Raw genomic sequence first — 22,104 nt, 5'->3', positions numbered from 1 at the left:
AACTGATGCATATTTTACCCATTCTTTAAGTTCCTTATCTAACCAAGCTCATTGGCTGCAAAAATTGAGGGTCAGTATATGGTCCACAGTAATTAAATCACTTTAATGGTAAGTCGGTTAGTGTTAACCCGACCAACTATCACTGCAGGACATCTCAGTTGTTTCTGGGTTAGAGTCCATTATGCTGAATCTGGGGAGCAGATGTACTGTATCAGCTGGGAGCCTGCCGCTGCTGCAGGAAAAAATCCTAGAGGAAACACTGATTTATGTATACATTTATATATATATATATATACATTCTTGCTGCTGCCAGGACATGTTCTATAGCTGCTGTCAAGGTTTTTATTTAAGCTGCACACTTTTCTGTCAAACTTGTCGTTTTCTGTCTGTTGGCAGGAAACATCCATGCAAAGCACGAAGACAAATACTAGTACAGCAATTTGCTTCAGGTGGCGAGTGAGCAGTCAGTTTTAGTACTCTGTGCAGGATGCAGGACAAATTGGCAGGTGGAGACCTGAGCAACCTTGACAAGGGTCAAATTACTATGGTCAGATGACTGGAGCATGTCTGAAATAACCTGGCTTGCTCTGGTCAGTCAGTAGTGAGTAGCTGCTAACAGTGGTCAAGGAGGGACAAAACAAGAACCAGTGGCAGGTTGTTGAGGGATATGCTGGAACAAATCTGATTTGCTCTGTAGAGTTTGTCAAGAGGTCAAAACTCAGAGGTTACCTTTAAGCCAAGACTGATTTAGGTGCGTTTGAGGGTGTTGTCATCTACATTATATCGTGTACATCTTTCCTGAGCTGTTCCCCTTTGACATTCAGCACTAAAACCTTGTGGGATTTCAATTCCAAAAAATTGTAAATGTCCAAATACTAAGGATACTGCTAAAGCCTGCATAACAAAGCCTGACCATGTCAACAAGTATGTTCATATTTCAGATGCTTCATAATGAAGCCCTTGGTGTAAACTCATGCAGTATTAAACAGAAAGGCCATCTGCTAAAGTGTTAGCATGCACCCCAGTGAGCCACATAAATACTTGACACTGAGATGTTTCCAGTTTGTTGACACCACCAGTGAGTCGACCACTGAACCAATTTGCAGCCAAAAAAAAAGTCGATGGATTTGTTCAGGCCTGGGTCAGTAGGCCGACTCCCTTGCAACTGTTTTCACTTTGAGGGCTAATTTGGCCTGACCGAACCAGAACAGGTCTGCCCTCTTTCTGATTAACTGCAGCATTACTCAGAATGAACTAAAGATCCTGCCAATCTCACTGCTTAGTTCTCAGTCCTGAAAGGGAAAAAAAAAACTTCCCCTGTGTGCTTTACTTTAACCACATTGATCTGTGGTCACAGAAAAAGTTCTGAGGACACAAAGTCTCCAACCTCCACTCGGGAGATGATGGGTTTCTTGCATTTTATCTGCAAAGAAATTTAATTTTAATCACAAGTGCTCTAAATGTGCGTTGCCCTGAATTATAGCTGTGAATAATTGGCTTACAACTAAACTAGTAACTCGGTCAGTAATGACATTTTCTCCTGACTGGTGAACTCCCTTCATCCATCACCCAGCAGTAGGTCAAGCTAGTTGATTTCATTCAGCAAGGTCACTCTCTCTGACATGAGAACCAGGTGCTGCACCACCACAGCTCTGATTAATTGTGAATCAACGAGCCACCAAATCGAGCGTTGTAAACGGGATACGACTGAGTGAAATGATATATCAAACTTCTCCTTGCTGGACCTTGCTTCGAGGGAGGTCTGGCTTACTAGGTTAAAAATACTCTGGGCCACAGCAATACACAACAGGAAGTGAAGGAAAGAGAAAGCAAGGCACAGAAAATAAATTCAAGAAACAAAAAAATATGTATGATAGTAAGATGAGAGGTAAATGCTTGAACAGTACAGAAATAAACAGGAATAGGAGCACAGATTGAGAAAGATGGAGGACAAAAATTGACTCCTGGGTGGAAATTGAGATACATGAAAAACCAATCCATCCGTAACACAACCAAATACCCATCTCTGACCTCTTTTTTTTTGGACAATCTTTCATTCCTATCTTACTGATGTTTTATCTTCAGTGTGTGATTCTGTTGCCAAAATGGAACTGCATATATGTGAATATTGGAAATGACTTAATTCCAACATCCAATAGCTCTGATGTTACAGGTCCTGCCTTAGTAATGGGACACACACCGACACACATACTCGCAGCCGCAGACGGCTCCATTAAATGGCTATTTCCAGCAGCTACCAGCGTGGCAGGGAAATCAAGTGCTCGACCACCGTTTGAAGTGGTATCGGCTACACTTGTTCCTATCGCCTCCCTATCACTCCATCCACTCCTCCCTTCTGTCCCTCGCTAACACATCTCTTCCTCACTTATCTCCCTTACGGCCCCAGAGATCTTTGGCCTCTTCTCTCATCTCTACCTCCCTGTCCTCGCAAGTCGGCACTCATGTGCTCACTCTCTCTTAATCATCCTCCTCTGCTCCCCCTCTCATCCCGGTCTGACCCACAGTAGCTCAAGGCACTAAGAGCTTCGCCTCTGCTCGTCATACCAGCCGACTTTTTTCTCCTCTTCTTCTTCTTCTTCAGTCTCTCCCTCTTTCTTCTCTCCACCCCAACTCAAGATCAGTGGTTTAAGAAGGACTCAGATCCTTTACGGTGCAAAAAAAAGCCCTTACACAACAGAAATCCTTCATTTAAAATTTGACTCAAGAGTTTTATAACCAAAGTGTACTTCATGAGTCTATATATTTATATTAGAAAGACTAGATTGTTTCTGCATTTTAAAAAAAAGGTGATCAGTCATTTCATACAGAATTGGGCTATTTGCAGCACTCTTAACTGGCCAGATGTGAACAGGTGAGAAAGTACAAAGTATGCACAATTTTTATCTCAAACATGTATTTATTTTGTTCTTTGCATTTGCAGAGACTTGCAGAAAGTGTACATCTTTATCCCCGTTTGTACATTTCATTGCTAGTATTTTGGATTTCAGCTGTAAATGCTTTGCCTTTAAACAGTTGACACCTCTTATGAACCCTGCATTCTATGTATTTATTGTTGAGAGCCCCATTAACCCTCTGAACCCCGAGCAGCTTCTGGGTGTTTTTTGCTCCTGTGGGCTCATTTTTCATTGTAATATAAAGTCATGCACTACTATGGAAGCAGCACAACCACGGCTAGAAGTACAGGTTTTGAAGTATCGAGTGTAAAAGATGGAAAACTGACATTGTCTTTTAATACTTTTTTAGCATATTTGTTGAACTCAGGCTGCAAGTTCTCTGGTTTCCAATAGACTTTTCATCAATTTCAGTGAATATCTTCTCATGGTCCATTCTGTTGGCGCAATGAAAATATCTGGTGTTCGTACACAGCAGCAAAAGACTTGGACTGATGCACACAACACTATTCCAGTTAGTCCTGTGCACATTTGAAATTCTGCCTGTTTGAACTCATCACACAACAGGGGGACACTAACTAGCTAAATATGCTAAGTAGCTGAACATCTTTCTCTAAATCTTTAAAAGCAAGTCTAAATCTTTTGTTTTATTTTTGCACAGAGCTCAGCTTGACACTGTGTTTCTGAATACAAGAAGAAATTCTACATTTGTTGTATAAATACTTCAGTAAATGTATTTAGTTACTTTCCATCACAGTACTCCATAACCGTCATCCTCTTCCTTCTTCTCATTTCTCATCTTCCCCTTCTCTCCATGCAATTCCTCATTTCTCCTAATCTTCTCTCTTTCTCCTCCCACAATACATCATACCCTCTTTCCTCTCTTTTCTTTTTCCTCCCCCCATCCCTCGTCGCCTCACCCCCGCATCCCTCCTGCTCTTCACTCTCTCTCTTGTGCATTTTCTCTCTCTCTCTCTTTTAGTCTGATGCCTGACGCTGCCGGAGACGGCTCTCAGTACTCTTTCCTGCTTCTCTTCGGGATTCACTCCCTCTTCCCTACCAGACAAGGGCAAAGAAAACCAGAAAAATCAAGAGGATAAAGAAGCAGATAAATGGATGAATGAAGGAAAAAGTGACTCGGTGGAGGCAGGACAAGTAAAAGAAGAAAAAAAAATAGAAACCTCCCTGAAGGAGAGAGGAGATTTCTAAAAATACAACCCAGCTTACTCCCGGCATTCTGTTATTTTCTCTCTCTCTCTCTCTCTCCTTTGTCCCCTCCTTCATTCAGTACCTGTTCTGTGGGATTAACATGACTTAAAATTCAATCAGCCTGACGGAAGAGCGACAGAGGAGGCAGACAGAGCGCTGCAGCTGTCGAGACCGAGCGAGGGGAGAGAGAGAGAGAGAGAGAGAGAGGGGGAGAGAGAGGGGGGAGATAGACAGAGAGAGATAGAGAGGAGAGAGAAAGCGATGGGTGTTTTTCCACGGAGCTGAAATAGAGTGAGAGCCGCGGAGACAGAGCGATGTGACGGTTCCAGGAGTCGTGGTGGAATGATCCGGAAAACAAGGTTAGTAATTTCACCTTTTTCCATCTAGCAGAGGGCAAAAAAAAAGAGAGGAAAGACTCATCAGATGAGGACGAAAGAACAACAAGAAGACTTAGAAAATAGAAAAATAGCTCTGCTATGCTTTTGAAGTAGCCAAGTGAACAGTGGGGAATGGGAAAAAATGAATAGTCAGTTTAATTTAAGAGGAGATGCTGCATATGTGTAGCTGCTGCGTTAAAGTCCAGATGGACCCTCACATAGACAGAGTGCACTGCTTCAGATCAAGATAATGAGATTGTTTTCTTAAAGGTGTCGGCTTTTGGAGTTTGATTGACAGGTTAGAGAATAGGGAGGAGGAGGCGGAGGAGGAGGTGGGGGGGGGGGGGGAGGCCAGACTTTTGAACTGTCTGACATTCATGGCGCTGATCAATAGCCCAGTTGTTTCATTGGGCTGTGTGTGTGTGCGACTGAGAGGAAGGCAGCGAGCTAGAGATGCAGAGGCTGTGTGTGTTGGTAGGAGAGTATCACTGCATGACTGGATGTGTGCGGCGGTGGCGGTGTGGGTGTTGGTGTGTGTGTGAGCATGTGTGAATGTGCATGTGTGCCCCTGAGAGTGTCTGTGCAAGAATGAGCCAATGCAGCCTGCTGAGAGGCACTAAGAGGGTCTCTGAGCCATTGATTCTCTCTGACAGACAGGTGAAGAAGGGAGGGAGAAGTGAAGGCAAAGGAGGAGGTAAAAAAAAAAAAAAAAAATGAGGGGGTGGCAGGGTGAGGAAGGAGGAGTGAGTGAGACACAGGCAAAGTTGTGGAAAGAGGGATGGGTGTAGATATCTGGAGGAGAAAGAGGCTCTAATGGAGCACATGCACAGTTCACTGCATTCACACTCTGTCTCTCCTGTTTCAGGTTTTCTAACCTTCCCTCCCTCCATCTCTCCTGATTCCCCCGTTTCTTCTTTTACAGCCCTCCAAGGTCATCAATGAGCCACTAATTCAGGGTGGGAGAACAAAATGGATCGCACTGTGTAAAGTGTAAAGAGCTCCTGAGGCTCCCTCCTGGAAGCAAAAAAAAACACTGAAAGAATGAAGAAATAAGAGAACAAGCCAGACGAATGAATAAGAGGAGAAGAGCTGAGTGAGGAAGGGGGAGGAGGGGAGGTGAAGATCGCCGCCTGGATTCTTCCTGCTCGAGAACATAGAGAAAAGTTGAATACAGCCATGTGGAAATCATATCAAGATGCCATAAATAGGATTTTAAGCAAAGTGGATTCTTGGATTTTTTTCCAAACTGAGGTCTCTATTTCGGAATACGGCGCCGGGATTCAGCGAGTAATTCAGGATTTTCCAGGTTTTCTTCATCTATAGAAGCCTAAGAGGATATTGTGGGATTGGAATTTCTTCAACTCTCTGGTTGTCTGACACTGACCTACATCTGCCTCCTTTTGATGTGTGCGGCAGCGTGGAGGGGAGTAGGACAGGTTTCAACACAAACACACAAAACACCCCCCAACCCTGAAACAAGCAGAAGCACCTGGGGCGAGATCTGTGCTAAACACTAACACACATACACACACACAACCTGGATAACATGTGGAGCTGATTCGGATTATAGAGCCGCACAGACGGAAAAGGTAATGCCCATGCAGTTTCAAACACGCACACACACAGACACACAGGCACACACACGTATTGTCCGATTCGAGGCGAATCCATATCTGCATGGTTAGCTCTCTTGTGCTGAATCATTGAGTACATCAGTGCGGTGAACACCAGCACTCACTGGACTGGGAACTCAGTGCTCTGTGTTAAACACACTCGCAGGGCTATAAATAATGAACAGATGTGCATTCATAACAACGGAAACACAAGAGGCAAATGTCACACAAGCCAAGAACACACACATAGGTTCAAATCTCCCCTTTGGCACAGATGAGGTTTACTGTCCGCCTCTAATACTTGTATACCTCTAACTCCACAATTTGTAACTCAACATGCCCCGGTCATGCTGAGAATCCAGCTCTCACTCTCTTTTCTTTCACTGTGTGTGTCAGCCAGCTGTGCTGTATCAGATTACTCACTAGGTGTGTCTCAGCTGGGCTTTCATCGCCTCGCCTTTATGTAATCTCACCTGGTGTGCTGTGTGTGTGTGAATCCAGGCCTGACAGTGTTTGTGTGGTGGCAGCTCTAACTTCCCCTTCCATTGAGGCTGTTTTTTTTACGTAAGCCGAGCATGCACACCAACAGATTTGGCACACTGACACAGGAGATCAGACCAACTGAGTGGATATAGGGGAGGATAAGAGGGCGATGAGAAAGAAATGGAGATGGGAGCAGAGGGAGGGATGACACTGAAGGCTAAAAGAGGTCACATGAGCTAGAGTCACTGATTGAGATCATAAGAGACAGAGAAGCAGAGAAATGAATGGAAAAAAATAAAATAGATTAGAAGAAAAGGAGTGAAATGATAAAGGGATCATGGCACTAGAGACTGGAGACAAAGAAATCGAGGGATCAAGATGAGCACCGGGTGATATAATAGAAAGCACATTAGAGGCTTGAGAAGCAAGAAATTACATAGAAAATGGGGGAAAAAAGCAGAAAGATTGATGGTGATTAAATGATAAGTGAGATAAACAAGAACATTTCTGATGGCAGTAATGAACAGGATTAGAAAGAGGCACATTCAGGCTGGAATGATGAATTAACGCTGATTTACTGCGGGGAAATAAAAATAGAAAGATAGACGAGGAAGAAATAATTAGAAATGACAGATGGCCATCATTATGTTACTTTCTACTGTTGTACCATTGGCTACAATTAGTCTTAGATGACCCCAAAAAGTCTGATCACTAACACCAGGAGTGAGCTATTTAGAGATCTAACTACGAGGGGGAATCTGGTGCACCATGGGGCTTTTTCCACGTAATAGACAATTAAGGAGGACAACTTATGGGAAAAGTGGGATTCTACCATAGAGGAACATGAATTACCCGGGAAACAAAAGACATCCAGCTTTCAAACAATCCACCACGTTGCAAAACCAGTTTTATGAACAATAAGGTTTCTGAATAAGGAGACAGGCTCATTATTTGCTCTGTTGATCGTTTACAGCAGTTTTGACTCTTGCGCAGGGGCAGAGCTAATTCTGAAGAGATGATGACTAAATCTTTTTGAAGTGTAACAAAGAGGCCTTTTGATTTCCATTAACCAAATCATAATTCTGTAATTGGCTTTGCTCTTCTGCTACAGAGTGCCAGAAGAATACAGAGCAGGTAAGCGTTCGTCTGGTTCAAACGGTGAAATAAAGGCAGAATGAAAGAACATTTTCTCAATTATACTGTTAATGCTCAGTGTGGCTGATTGTTACCAAGAGGGGTCCGTCATTCTCAGGCTACGGTGAGGGAGATGAACAGATGGGATGCTCACTGTTCAAAGTAGGAGCTCTTGCCAAAATGAACAGACTGGGAAGTGAATGGAGGGAAAAAAAAACAAAAACTGGAAGGCACGTGAATGGATCATTTATTCAAGTGGAGCAACCAAAATTGGAGATCAGTTAACTGATGCGTTGCTAAGCTGATCACTCATGTGGAAGCAATAAAAACAAAGGAAGCAGCACTGGTCCTGAGTTGTAGTATGACGATAGTAGGATTTTGTAACTAAACTCTTGTGGTTGCATCCCGGATAGGGCCCCCACATACATCAATCGCAAAATAATGTCGTAATACCACTTTCCTGTGCAGTAAAACTGGCTTGGGTTACTGATACAGCAAGACAGTCAGTCTGATATGTTAATATCTACAGAAAAAAGCTGTTAGACTGCTTCCTTGGACTTGTTCTTCTGTTTTTATTTTTGGAAAGGGTAGAAAAAAAGAACCCACCTCCCAAACTCTTCCTAATTGATGAGTACCTCCATTATTAGAGGTTTTTGCACAGTCCTTTAACATACAAAAGAAAGCCAAAGCCTCGTTATGGTTGTTAAACTGTGACTGGATAATAGCTTGTAGGAGGAGAAGGCTACTGAACAGTCGATTAGTGAATAAAAAATAAGAAAGAGATGAGAGGGGTTCAAAACTGGTGGTCAAGTGCAATACCTGCGGATTATTCTATGAAAGAAATGAAGACGGACACATGATTAGACATCAAAGGTGATGATGAATGAAAGAATGACACCCTCCTGATTTAACCGGTTTTCAATCAAGGGAAGTGGAAGATTTGAAACGCTGAAACAAGAGAAAAGTGGTGTCTGTCAAGAGAATGGCACTTGATGGATGAATAGATGGACGAGGGGATGATAAATGGAAGGAGGGAGAGGGAGTTAAAGAATAGTGGGAGGATCAAAGGATGAGACATCAGGCCACTGTCAACAGCTGAGGAACGGAGCAGTAGCTGATGGACAGAGTTGGGGAATGATAACGTGATGAAGAGGAGTAATTACAAGACTGGCTGTTTAAGATAGGGAAGAACACTCAGAGGATGTAGAGAGACTGAGTAATGAAGAATGAAAAGGCGAGTGATGACACTTGAGAGGTGGATGATAAGAATGAGAGGGGATAAGGGAAAAGAGGAATAACAATGTCTGAAAAGAAAAAAAAAATATACTAATACAGCACACGGAGAGGGGAGGGAGCAATAAAATGCAATAAAACCGGTGTGACTGAAAGCTAAAAGGATGAGTAATTAGACTGTTAGTAGTCAAACGTACAGTAGTAGAAAGGAAAGGCGGGGGTGAAGGTATGATGTGACAAAAAGGAAGGATAAGGAGCAAAATGAGATGGAAGGAAGGGAGTGAAAGACGATGAAAGGAGCAAAAAGAAAGCGTCACCAGAAGGACTAGTGACTAAGAGGCTCCTTAGTAAGAGGTGGAAGCAACAAGCTAACACGTAGTACAGAAGTAAGGAAAGATAGAGGGATGAAAAGGACGAGTAATTAAACTGTTGACAGTCTGTTTAGGCACAGCGGGCGCCTGATGAGCAGAACAAACCGTAACCACAGCAACCACTGGAGACAGACGGAGGGGTGGTATTTGGGGAAGGAGATGTACGAGGGTGAGGAGGGAAACGGGGGAGAGCCAAGTGTGAATGTGAGAGACACAAGTGGGATGTGAGGGTCGAAAGACGGAGAGGAGGAGGAAAGAGGGGAAAAGATGTAGGTTGAGGTATCTGCAGTCTTTAAAAACAAAATGAGCCCTATGCAAGGAATCTCACAAATTAAGATTAGGAAGGTAAGCACATATCCACTCTCTAGGTAATACTGATCTGAATCTATAAAAGCAAATTTGAATATTAGGTGGAGGGAATATGATTAGACGCAGAGAGACAATCGCCAACACAATTTCACAAAGTGCTTTTAAACTTATCTGGCTAACTTGCTAATCCTGCTTTGTGAAAATCCCTCTGGAGATGAGGAGGGAGGGAGGGAGGAGGGAAGGATTTACACGCACACAAAACTTTGATGTGTCCAATCCCATCAGAACTTTCCTCCAACAAGCCTTCAATGGGAGATGTAATGACTCCATTTTAAACTTCTTTATCAATTGCTCAGTCTCTGAAAAGTCAGAAAGTGGTGAAAAACGCCTCCATAAATTCTCAAAGACCAAGCTGGTTGGCATTCTCGCCTGATAAATGACTGTTGATCGTCCCAGCACTACACCACACCAAGACAAATTAAATGTGCACTTTAATCTGTCAGGTTTATTAACCCTCTGAATCTCAAGCAGTTTATGGGCACTTTCTGCCTCTGTCACATTTTTCCTCACTGTGGTCTCATTTTTCACTGCAATATAAAGTCCTGTACCTCTATGGAAACAGAACAACCATGGTGGCAAGTAGAGAGAGCTAAAACCAAGCTAAAATGTCAAAAATGATTTTAAAAAAACAAATAGTGAAAGCTGGGTTTTTTTTTTTGATCATTTTTAAAAATGGAAAAACCTGGAATCAACATTTTTCCTAGTGCTGCTGGGTGTTACCAATAACGGACAATAAAGTGACTCTAATACTATAAATAAATTACCACTTACACTTGTATTGTGCTTCCATACTTGTCTTCTCTCTGCTCTTTGTAAACACAGCCTGAAGTTCAACTGAGAAAGTCCATACATTTTTGTCACGTCCCTCTTGCTCACAGTTCAGTCAGTCATGGCTTCATGGTTGCACCAATGAGTGCAGATTTTTTAGCTTTTTATAGAATCTTGTTAGGACAAATGGTTTACATTTAGCATTTTTTAAAATGACACATTGTAAAATAAAGTGCTTTTAATGAAATATTAGCATTTTGAGGTCCAATTTAGTTAATTTTCCTGACGTCACAAATTAGTAGTTGCCAAAAGCTGAAAGTGCAACTAATTTTTCCATTTTAACCGTTTGTAGAGGTGACAAATGATGTAATTTTGGGGATTCTCCTCTATGATCGATTGATTTTAGCGGATAAAAGCCAAGACCCTGAGCACTCAAAGTAGGCTAAGCTTCTTTCAGACAGGTGTGACGTATTAATTCTTCACACTTGGCTCCAGAATGTCAAAATTTCAACACCATCATCTCATCGCAATTCTGGTCAGCATGCTGGCAACACCTTCCCGACAGCAGTACACGAGCCTCCCGACCAGCGATGCATCTGCAAACTCACATGTTTGCCTGCATTACAAATGCTGTCAACAGATGCGGTAGCTTGTAGATGCTCAAGTGAATCACGGTGCAGGACACAAAGTGGATGATGACTGTCAGAAGGAACCGGCTTGTACTTGCTCTGTAACACTTGTAGGCTAAGTCTGGCGGCGAAGTGTTCCTGCCTGGATCAGCACTGCTAAGCATTAGAATACAAGACACAGTAATCAGCAAACTCAAGGGGAAACCAGCTTCCCCTGCAGGCACGTTGCAGTACAGCATTGCTTTTGCCTGTACTGGAGTCGCACATCAAGGGGAAAAAACAGCTCTTTGTGGTGACTTACAATGCAGGTTGTGATTCATGACGGCTGAAAGTGGCCTCTGATCAGACTAACAGGCCTCAACCAAAGAATAATTCAGAATTTTTCACTCCTACGCTACATGGGATGTTTGTGCTACTCCCACCTCTTCTCCATGACCTTCTGTTCCTCCCTATTTCTGTGCTTCCTTTTGTTTCAGACTGAGTAGAATAGTGACCACAACAGCTAAACGAAGAAAGAAATACTTTACATTACAGTTAGTTTGCATACAATTGTGTGTATCCACAGTTGTGTGTGTGTGTAGCTTTAATCAATACATCCATCACTGTGATTCAGAACCCTGGTTGGCGTGTCGTTGACCTACTGTGCTGGATGCAGAGTGCTGATTGGGTAATTGTTCTCTTACTCAGGATTTCCCCTTAGAAAGCTGGGAACCCTGCTGCATCATCAAACAGCCACTTGCGCATACAAACACACAAACACAAACACTTTTTGTCAAGCTGCATCCTGTCGTGTCAGCCAATCAGGGTCCATATAATTGGCGCCGCAGGGGTTTCGGATTGGGCGGGCGGTGTTGACAGCTCTGAAGCAGTGTGTTTTGTGTGTGTTGCTTCTTGACCTGTATTTGTGGTGGATTTGCAAATTTTTTTGTTGATTAGTCGCAGCTATGTAAACATGCACAGGTGCACACAAACACACACAATCAGCCATTGAAAATATGGCAGGGCTGCAGGCGAGGCTGATGTGAAAGAATAAAAAGGGACAAGATGGAATTGAGAGAGCGAACAGATGAGATGGCGCATTATGAACATAAGGAGAGAAGAAATTATATCCATGTAGGGATAAAACGGGAGAGCTTGAAAGATACAGAGGGAGGAAGATGAAGGAAAGAGGAGAGATAAAGGCGGGATAAAAGAAGGAAGAAGAAAGGGGCAACTGAGGAAAATGCAAGCGCATTATACTCAGGGTGAGTGGCAGGTCAGTTATTTCCCAACACTAGTGATAGTGTGCCACGCAAAGGCAAATTTGTGGATGTAGGCAAAAATGCATTCAAGTGTTTGTTATGTCTGCAAGTTTATGAGTGTGTATGTGTAGTAAATGTGTATTAGAAGTCGTTTAAGTTGAAGAGTGTTCCCTGGCTGACCTCTTGATGACTGTAAGCCCAAACACACACAATCACACCTGCACAAGGGCTCTTATAAATCCAAAACGCTAGAAGAGTGTCTAGTGATACTGGATTCAAACACATCAGATGATTCATACTGCATGCCTGAGGTCAAACTACAGGCATGTAGACATGCCACCATCACTTTTAAGTCTCTGAATCAAAGCAATTTCTAGGCATTTTTTGCTCTTGCTTCTCTTTGAATCATTTGTCACTGCAATATAAAGTCCTGCACCTCTATGGAAACGTCACAACCATGGCTAGAAGGAGAGAGAACCCAAATGTCTTCTGTGCAGTACTGCAAAAGTTGCAATTCCATAAATGATAAAGAATAAATAATGTTGCATTTTACAAAAAATTAAAATGGAATAAATATGTACAACATTTTCCCAAGTGCCCACAAGTGCTGCTGAAAAAAAACAAACTGTCACTAAATATAGTATGAATATTTTGCTGTTTTCATTTGTAATTTGCCTCCACGCTTGTTTCTCATCGGCTCTGTGTAAACACTGCCTGCAGTTCAGCTGAATATTCATCATGGGGTTGTTGGTCGCAGCTGAGTCACTAATGGATTCTTAGTTGTACTGAAGAGCAACACATTTTTTGTACTCTGCCGGATCTGGCTGCAGCAAATGTTTTATTTTTGTCAAATTTTTAAATGAGATGTGAAAAATAAAGCAATCTTAATGAAATATCATAATTTCATGCTTAGATTTGGATCATTTTCCCAACTAAGGGCATGTCACAGAAGAATGATTTAAGAAAAGTTGTAGAGTTTTAAATTCTGTGATTCTTTCTGCTTTTTCAGTTTCTGACCGATACAGTCACTTAGTTACTTAAAAAAAAAAAACGAAAGAAAAAATGCTCTTTAAACCAACCAGTGGGTTATGTGGTTCAGAAAGTGAACAGAACTGAATTCTAAAATTTAGGCAGCATTCATGTTTTATTCAGAAAGTTTGAAACTGGGTGATGCTCATAGTGGGACATCAAATTTCTAACAGCCTGCTCTTGAAATCTAATTGAAGTAGCATGGGTCAACTGAGATCTTTTTTCTTTCAGGACCGATGCTGAAAATTAGTAACCGAGGAGACCAATACACAAGACATTTGCAGTCATAGTGTCAAATTTTAGAATAACTCAAACTCGAACACAAAACTTAATTGAAATACCTTTGTTGGTTAATGTTTTACATGTTTGATTAAAAGAGAACTTATAATGTATGTATAACCAGTGAGATAGTGATGTGGGCAGGATGTTGCTCAAGATCATAGTGTGGTGACTACAGACAGAGAGCAGTGTCAAAGTGGTGCATTTTTAAATTAACTGAATTTGTTAGTAACCAGTCAATAAACATAATGATTCTGTTTATCAGACAAATGCTAAATATCAGTTTCGATAATCAGTCAACTCCTCAATATTACTCTGATATTATGCAGATTTCAAAGTAATGCATGAAAAAATGTTCAGAGACGACAAGAAAATAGCATTAAAAGTAAAATATACAGTAAACTGACAAGACTAACAGAAATTTAAAACAACATTCCACCATCTTTACATGTGAGGTTTAGTTTGCTTGTCACAGGAAGTAGTAAGATCTTTCAAATGTTGAAAAACAAGACATCGTTGGAACTAAAATCAAGAAAACTTGGTCTCTGCTGCATCAATTTTAACATTTCTTTTTTAATCTGTCTCTTGTGAGGATCCCAGCATTATGGAAGTACAATGATAAATCACCTGAGTGCTCTTTAATCCATCCTTTCCCTCCCTGATTATATAATAATGGGGAAATCTTGAGCAGAAAGACTTACATGTATAGAAGATGGCAGTACATGCAGATACTCAGATTAATTCCTCCTTCACATTCCGCACAATATGGAATCTGCTTTAAAAGAGGAGCATGTGGCAAAAACAAAGACTGTCAGCTATTAATTACAGCCTTTTATTGGCTTCCATCTTAAACCATGTTACTGTGCAATTTAATCAGATGCAACTATGCTATTGCCATCTGGCGTAAAAGCAGCATCAAAACAGAGCAGTATTGAGCCGCCTCTTTGGCAGCAATATGACAGCTGTCCACCAATGAAAAATGATTCCTGTCCAAATAAACAAGGCATCCTGGTGTGGCAGTGTAACAGAGCTATTCTCAGCACTTGGTCCCTTGTTTGCTCAGCTGTCCCTGTGATTTTGGCTGCTCAGCTATATCAACTGTGAGACTGCTTCAGATGTATAGAATCAAACCAGTGCTGCCATTGACAAAAGGATGTTTGAAACAGATCCTGGTGAAATCCTACTCTGCAGTCAGAGTGACACTGAAGCATCACAAAGAGAAGAAAACACACACAAGCCTTTGCTGGTATACTTTTAGAAATGTGGAAATCCTGATCTCAAGGTAGAAACAGTTCATGTAATGGACACACTTAAATATTCAAATCAGTTTCCCATCAGATCATGACGAGACCACTCCCTGTCCCTCTGTGCCAATGAAGTGCCAAAGAAAATCAGTGTCACGGCTGTTGTTTGCCAACTCAATTTACCTCCCAGAAAATGGAAACCCCAATCTGCGCAGTTGTGTGGGCTTTCAAAGGAGACGAAACAAGATTACAAAACCTCAGTGCAGGGCGAGATATTGGCTGCCACTGTTATAGCAATGTTAATAACACTGTTGGAGAGCTGGAGAGAAGACCTGTCGAGATATTTGGATGTTTGATTGGTGGGATGGGTTTCTCAGATGCAAAATCCTGCTTTATTCACAGGCTGCACAGATATTTTTCAATATTTATACTGATATCTTCCTGTATCATGTTCGATTTATCTTTAGAAATCAATCCTAATTATGCAACGGCAAGAAAAATCCAATTAAAAGCTGCAATTAATAAGGCTAATAAGAAAACTGACTTGGCATTCGTCCCATTTGCAGGACTTGAGTCCCCAAATGAGGTTAGACAAATATTCGTGGCACTAAAGGGCACAAAAACAAAAAAAACAAGCTAGAGGTGCACAGATGTGTGCAGCAAAAATTCTGCTCAACTCACAAGGTGAATGAGAGCAAGGCCTACTTAGTGTTACAGCTCGCTGCTTGATATTTTCTTGTCCAGTGTCTTCATGGTTCACCAATTCACAGCCTGTGGTAAATCACAACGGTGGGTTAACTGTGCCTTCTAGTTTTCACCATATCTGGCACTTCTTGCAGTCGCAGCATTTCTACACATTAGAGAGTGGAAAAGAGGGGCTGGCCTCTAAAACAGGCATACTTCAAAAGAATCCCAGGTAACATTGGTTTTTCAACTTGTATGACTTTTCAAACTTCAATTTTTTAACAAGACGCTCTAAGTTCATTAAAGACCAGGTTTGCTTATCTATGCAAAGCTGATGTGAAGTGTGGCAGCCTTTTAAAAAGCCAAACTTCAAAGCCTCCACCAATATTCTTATGTTTTAACTCCAAACAGACAGAGAACAAGCAGAGTGGCTCGCTTTTCTCTTAAGTGTTGCCATGTTTAAAGATTATAGATACTTTTAAGAACTTCTCCCTTTAGATAAGGTGTTGTAGCCAAAAGCACTCGCCAATGAAACGCTCATGTCTCCACAATTTCAACACGGAAGGAGCAAACGTTTGATTTTCAGACCGCTGATGAAGAAGAAAAGCTGAATTTTAAAGGTTTTTACATGCTACAGCTGTGAAATGTGCCTCAGTAAGACAAAAACAAGGTTGTTTTGATTCCAAAACTGATACAGAGATAGAAGGTCTCCAAAGGTAGCAACCCAAACTTTTCAAAAATCTGACTGTGCAATGTTCCCGGAATAGAAGCAATTATTGAAATCTTCCAAAAAGGATGGATTCCAAGAGGATTTAGTGAGACGAGGCGTTGCATACAGATGCGTACAGGCATGCTGTTCCACAGACACTTGCTCACCATCCACACAGAAACACATGCTGTTTCTTTTTTTTCCCCTCCTCTCAAACACAACATAGAGGTTTGGGAGGAATTAGTTGAGTGGAGTATTTCAGAAGAACTGTATTATTTTGAAGGCCTGCTGTGAGAACGCTGCAGTCGTTTTATTTTAAAGAGAATTCTCTTCTGTTCTATTCTTTTATCTCTCCTCTTGATTCCTTCACTCCTATTCACCTCAGGGGGTTCTGTAAGCTGTTTCTATCAGTGGCCGCTGTCTATGTGGCTGGAAAAAAACCCCAGCAAAAAACAGATGACTGTACAGACTGAGAAAGAAGAACACATAAAGCACTTAATGACTGACTTTTGCAGTTTTTTGTTCTTTTTCGAAAAGCCCACACTTGACAAAAAGACAAGGATTGCAGTCCATATCAGAAAGCTACTGATTTTCACACTATTCACTGACACGTGACTCGTAGAGCCACAGAACCAAAACAGATAAGAAAAATATAGCCTTTTATTATCACATCTTTGTCAGTGCTGGATTTTGGGACAGTGTCCATCAGTAACTTGTGATTTTTCTTATTCTCATCTTGTTCTGCTACACTGAAACCCCCCGCGGCTACTTGTCAGCATAGCTGGGTATCTCATATAAACTTATTTGGTGCTGATCAAAACAGAGCTAGACAGAGAAATTGCAAGGATTCTGCAGTGAATGGGTTTGATCAAAGTGCTGTACATAATATATGACAAGCAGCAACAAAATAAGTGCCAAAAAAGCAAGACAGGAAACACAAACTTGTAAAACAAATTGGTAAAATTGGATTGATATAAAGTACTAAAATATTAAGGCAAGTAAGAGCAACCAAAGCTACTGAAAGCATGCTTGTCTCGGAGTTCTTCTCTAAAGTGACAATAGAGGCAGAAAAATGAATTGAAAGCTTTGGAACTGCCAAGGTGCAATCTCTCTCACCCACCATCAGGAAAAATTAATGTACCAAGGTGCCAACCGTTGCATGACTTTATATACAAATAAAAGCACCGAAAAATAAATTACGTGTATGATTCTACTACATGTGTGAGGTTTTCCAGTTTCTTTGGACCAGTTTGGAGTTTCGCATCAGCTCCAGATGAAACAGTGATCAATACCAGGCACAGAAAGTTGCCATAATCCAGCTTTAAGGAGGTTAATTCAGTGGTTACAGGATGGAGGTCAATTTGGCAATGTTCCTCAACGTTTTGCACTTATTTACAGCATTTTGGCTAATAACTAACAAAAGATTCCAGTTCAAAAACTTTAAATGTGGCCATATAGAAACAGTATCACCATTACATACCTTACCAGCTGGGCCATGAACCAAAATGTTCCTACTATTGAAAACCCGGTCCTTATTCTTCGACCAGCTGGTTCCCTATTAAACTCAAAATCGCGCGTATCGTGATAAACTTCAGCAAAGTTTGTGCTTACGCAACAATCAATATGTGCCATTTTTGTATCTGTGCTGAAATTTTAGTCATATTGGCACAAATATTGAACATTTTCACACCATACTGCAACAATACTGGTCAGAAAGCTTCACAGCTCCTCGTTATCTCACACTTAACTATTACTTTTCAGTTTCTAACCTCTGCCTGAAAAACTTTAGTGACAATGAAGTACATGTTGTGTTCCCAGCTAATCAGCAACAGCTTATTTTCTCGACAAATCACCTCTTGTCTCTCTTGTTTTCCTGCTTCTCCCACCATCCCAATGGCGATGCCTCACTTTCAACCCAGCTCTCTGTCCTCCTAATCAAAGCCAGTCTTCCCTCGCTCATCCCTCTCTCTGACAGTGATGGATGGCGGCCTTCACCCGTTTATCGCCTTTACATATTTCTCTGCCCATCCGCTTAACGACACACATTCATACACTCTGACTCTTCATCCCTCTTTCTTCCCCTCCTCATCTTCCTCAAACTCTTTGCTTCCCTCAGCTCTTCATACTAATGCTTTCATTTTCCTCCAATCTTGCACCCTTTCCCTCCTCCATCTTGAGCACTCCTCTCCCATTTTCCTTCCGTCAGCCTCTTTCTACATCTCGCATTTGCTGCTTCCATATCTAATACTTTTACCCCATTCCCCGAGCTTTTCTATACATCCTGGTTGACTAAAGAGGACAGAAAACGACAGAGGGATGACAGAGGAGCGATACTATCAAAAGGATGAGTGGGCTTACATACACACGACTGCCGCAAGAAGAGGCTATGTGGGCGTTCTTTTGTTCTTTGCCTAGAGAGAGTGTGTGTCTATGTGTCGGTCTCCCTATAATTATGATTGTGTGGGAAGACTGTTTTGGTATGCTCGCGGTTGTTTCTCTATGCAAGTGCTCACCTAATATCAAGGGCCTGGATTATGAGTAAGAGTGCATGCTAGAAAGCCTCAGTGTGACTGAAAGAATCTGAGTGTGTAGGAAAGGCTGCCTCCATATTTGATCCCTGCATTTGTTGCAGTGGACGCTTGTGTGTATTTTAGGATCACACAATGCAGCAGAGCTCAAGTGCATGTAAGCAACATTGCACGCCGTTTTTTTTTTTTGTTTTTTTTTTAGCTTTTTCATTCAGTTCTACAGTCAACTTTTTCGTCTTTTTAGTTGAAATGTTAACCTCTTCGTGACGTCTGGCTGCCGGTGATTTCTGACTGAAGCCTTTTGGTGCACAGTCCAATCAGATCTGTGGATTACTGGGCTTGTGATAAGTGGCTTTTGAGAGCTAATACAAATCCCCTTGTTTATAAACACTGCAACATTCCCTAAGTCGATTTAAGTCGATTATGGGCTAATGGCATTTGCGTGTGCCAGAGTGGATGCATAAAAGCACACGCCAATTTGGAGATTTGGAAATATACATGCAAATGCACACACATGGGGTTTTATTAACATTAATAATTGTGGCTGGCATTTAAGAGGCCCTGACATTTATACTGACCCACTGAGAATGAAATACTAAGAATAAAACATTGTGATAGAGCCGTTCAAGTCGTGCCTGAAGCTTCTCTTAGTTGCACAAGTTTGAGTCGGGTTCACAAGTATCACCGAAAAGCCTGGTTAATAGAAATTCATCATTTGAAATCTATTAGCTGCCGCATATTTAGCTGGGGTTGGCTTCCCTAAAAGAAGCAGCACCCTCCTGGGGCAGTGGTGGGTGTTAGAACAAAACTTTTGTAAGTTAGAGTGAGGCTGGGTTCAGCCTTGCAGCACTGAGCCGTGCTCCAACACTGGTTGTACTGAGTAGTTCCTTCCACAGACGCTTTTAGCTCATGTTCTCACTCACATCTCTGCTCTCTCCACCAGTCGGTTTTCTTGCTCTCTGGAGGGCGAACGGTTCACGTTGGGTAGTGTAGCGAGAGACTTCCCAAAATAGAGGGAGTAAAAGAAAAAAAAGAACACAAAGGAAAGGTAAACACACACAAAAAAGAAAGCAGAGCTGCTGTGGACGCTGATATGGTGCACATGCCTCGGAGCTCAAATCACAAACACCTAGCAGAATACACATGTACTTTCACGTGAAAATATGCTTTGGTTTTAATCTCCCTCTTTTGTCTGATCTCCTTTGTTGATTGTTTGTTCTCCTCTCTACTGTGTATTTGTCTCTCAATCATTAATCTTTCATCGCCTGCCTCCCTTTACTCTTTTTCCCCCCAGAAAGTGTCAAGCAAGCTTGATACCAAAAGGGCTTTTGGCCTTTTTTTTGCACCACCATGATGCCTGCTGCTTTGAGAGCGAGAGATCGTGTGTGTGTGGACTCAAAACTGTGTGTTCCCACCTTACTGCAAATTCAGCAGCAAAGTCTTAAGAGAAAGCGAAGGCTTCCTAAGTGCAGAAAAATGTCACATTAATTCACAGTTAACAGGAACGCACACTCGTTAGAGCGCCGTGGTGGGAGTCGGTGCCTACAAACACATACATTAGGTGTAGATACTGCAATGAGCTGATCTTAGGTACTGTGAAAATTCACATATACAGTAATTCACCTTTATGCTGCATTGGTACTATGTGTAAGGAAAGAATTTATTGATCCTGTGAGGGAATGTTTTAGTGATACAGAAGCATAAAACAGACCAAAGAGGCAGGTAAATATAAGGAAAAATCTAGATTAAAAATCTCAGTACAGTAACCTGGACCAGTGCAAATGAATACTATTGCAGGCAAAGGCTGTAGAGCAGTTTCATATGTGGTTGAAGACAGAAATAGAAAGTTTAAGATTTATGTAGCCATTTTTTATGTAAGCTAAGAAGTGTTTCTGAAAGTGAAGGACCTTGAAGGAAAAGTCAATTAACTGAGTAATTACATGGTGGTTGCACTTTCCCAAATAAGAGGATTTGTTGCTTTTCTCTGTTGTATATCACGATCATCTTTGTGTTTTTGACTGTTGATACCACAATATGTGCTCTGCCAACTTGTCATGGGCACTTCTTAGTATTCAAATACATTTTATGAACTGAAAAATATTTATGGTAATATTCAACACAATCTGTAAGTTTTGCAGATGGAAAGAAATCCTGCTTAAACGGTAACGTAGAATATACATAGGTATTTTCATTTAAATTGTGTTATGTTTGCATTCTAAGAACACAGAGTATCTCATAATTCACCTTAGTACCTGCATATTTTCAATCTACATATAAAAAAAAACCTTACTGGAAATGCATTAACACTCAGCAGTCTCTGGCTGATATTTCCTCCCGTCACATTGTTCCTCACTGTGGACAATTTTTTCATTGCAATATAAAGTCCTGCACCTCTATGGAAAAGCAGAACCGCGGCTAGAAGGAGAGAGAATTTCAAAATGTCTTCTGTGGAGTACAACACAGTTAAAATGCCATAAATGATAAAAAAAAGAAAAAGAAATAAATACATTTGAATCTGTTTGATTATTCATTTAACAAAAATGGGGGGAAAAAATGGAATTGACATGTAAAACATTTTCCCAAGTGCCCACAGGTGTTAGCAATAGTGGAAAAACATGATGACTCTACTACTGCAAATATTTTACCGCTTACATTTTTAATTTCCTGTCTGCTCTGTGTAAACACAGCCTGCAGATCAACCCTGAATTTTTGTCACACGACTGTTAGTCACAGCTGAGTAACTAACAACTTCACAGTTGTGCCAAGAAGTGCAGAGTTTTTAGTTTTTTACAGAATCTGGTTTGAGCAAACAGGTTATTTTTGTCTAATTCTTTAAACAAGACATGTATGCTAAAGTGAACTGCATGAAAATCTTGATAGTGCCTCATTCTGGTGTCACTGATTGCTATATTTAGGGTTACACCAATCAAGAAGGTGCACATGAATCAGAAGTGACATAATTCTCAATAACTTAGGCTTAAATCAGAAATGAAATGACATAATGCATTAGCGATACTGGTATGACATTGTCTATTTTTTTTTTTTGCATGAAAAAGTTGATTGACAAAGCATTTTTCCAATATTTCTAATATTCACTCATCAGATCCACGATGTGTAATAGCTGAACAGGAAGCCAGTAGATACTGTGTCAAAAGTGGCCTTGCTATGCAAAGTGACCCCACTAACAAATAGTGTAGACACCTGCAATAATCAATTACTCGTACGATTACGGCTCTTAAATACAAAAGACAACATAAGATGGAAGGAGAGTGTGGAAGATTGAGAGAGAACG

At 41.2% G+C, this 22,104-nt stretch overlaps 2 protein-coding genes across 3 annotated transcripts in view; one reads left to right on the top strand and one right to left on the bottom strand.

Annotated features, from left to right (window-relative positions):
• Positions 1-22,104, bottom strand: part of pcxb (pyruvate carboxylase b) — a 332,924-nt gene that overhangs the window by 87,107 nt on the left and 223,713 nt on the right. The gene's annotated exons all lie outside the window — the stretch shown is intronic.
• LOC111578546 (leucine-rich repeat and fibronectin type-III domain-containing protein 4) overlaps positions 3,906-22,104 on the top strand; it is a 44,148-nt gene continuing 25,949 nt past the window's right edge. The window contains exons 1-2 of one of the 2 annotated variants that reach the window (XM_035955216.2): positions 3,906-4,480; positions 5,421-6,087. The gene's annotated coding sequence lies outside the window, so the exon portion shown is untranslated. Of the gene's footprint in view, positions 4,481-5,363; positions 6,088-22,104 lie in introns of both variants that reach the window. The other variant, XM_023285399.3, reaches the window with a different exon arrangement.

The sequence above is a fragment of the Amphiprion ocellaris genome, chromosome 23, assembly GCF_022539595.1.
Source record: "Amphiprion ocellaris isolate individual 3 ecotype Okinawa chromosome 23, ASM2253959v1, whole genome shotgun sequence".
In the NCBI taxonomy this organism is placed as follows: domain Eukaryota; kingdom Metazoa; phylum Chordata; class Actinopteri; family Pomacentridae; genus Amphiprion; species Amphiprion ocellaris.
Note: the sequence above shows the minus strand (reverse complement) of the source record. Positions and strands in the feature narration are given on the sequence as shown.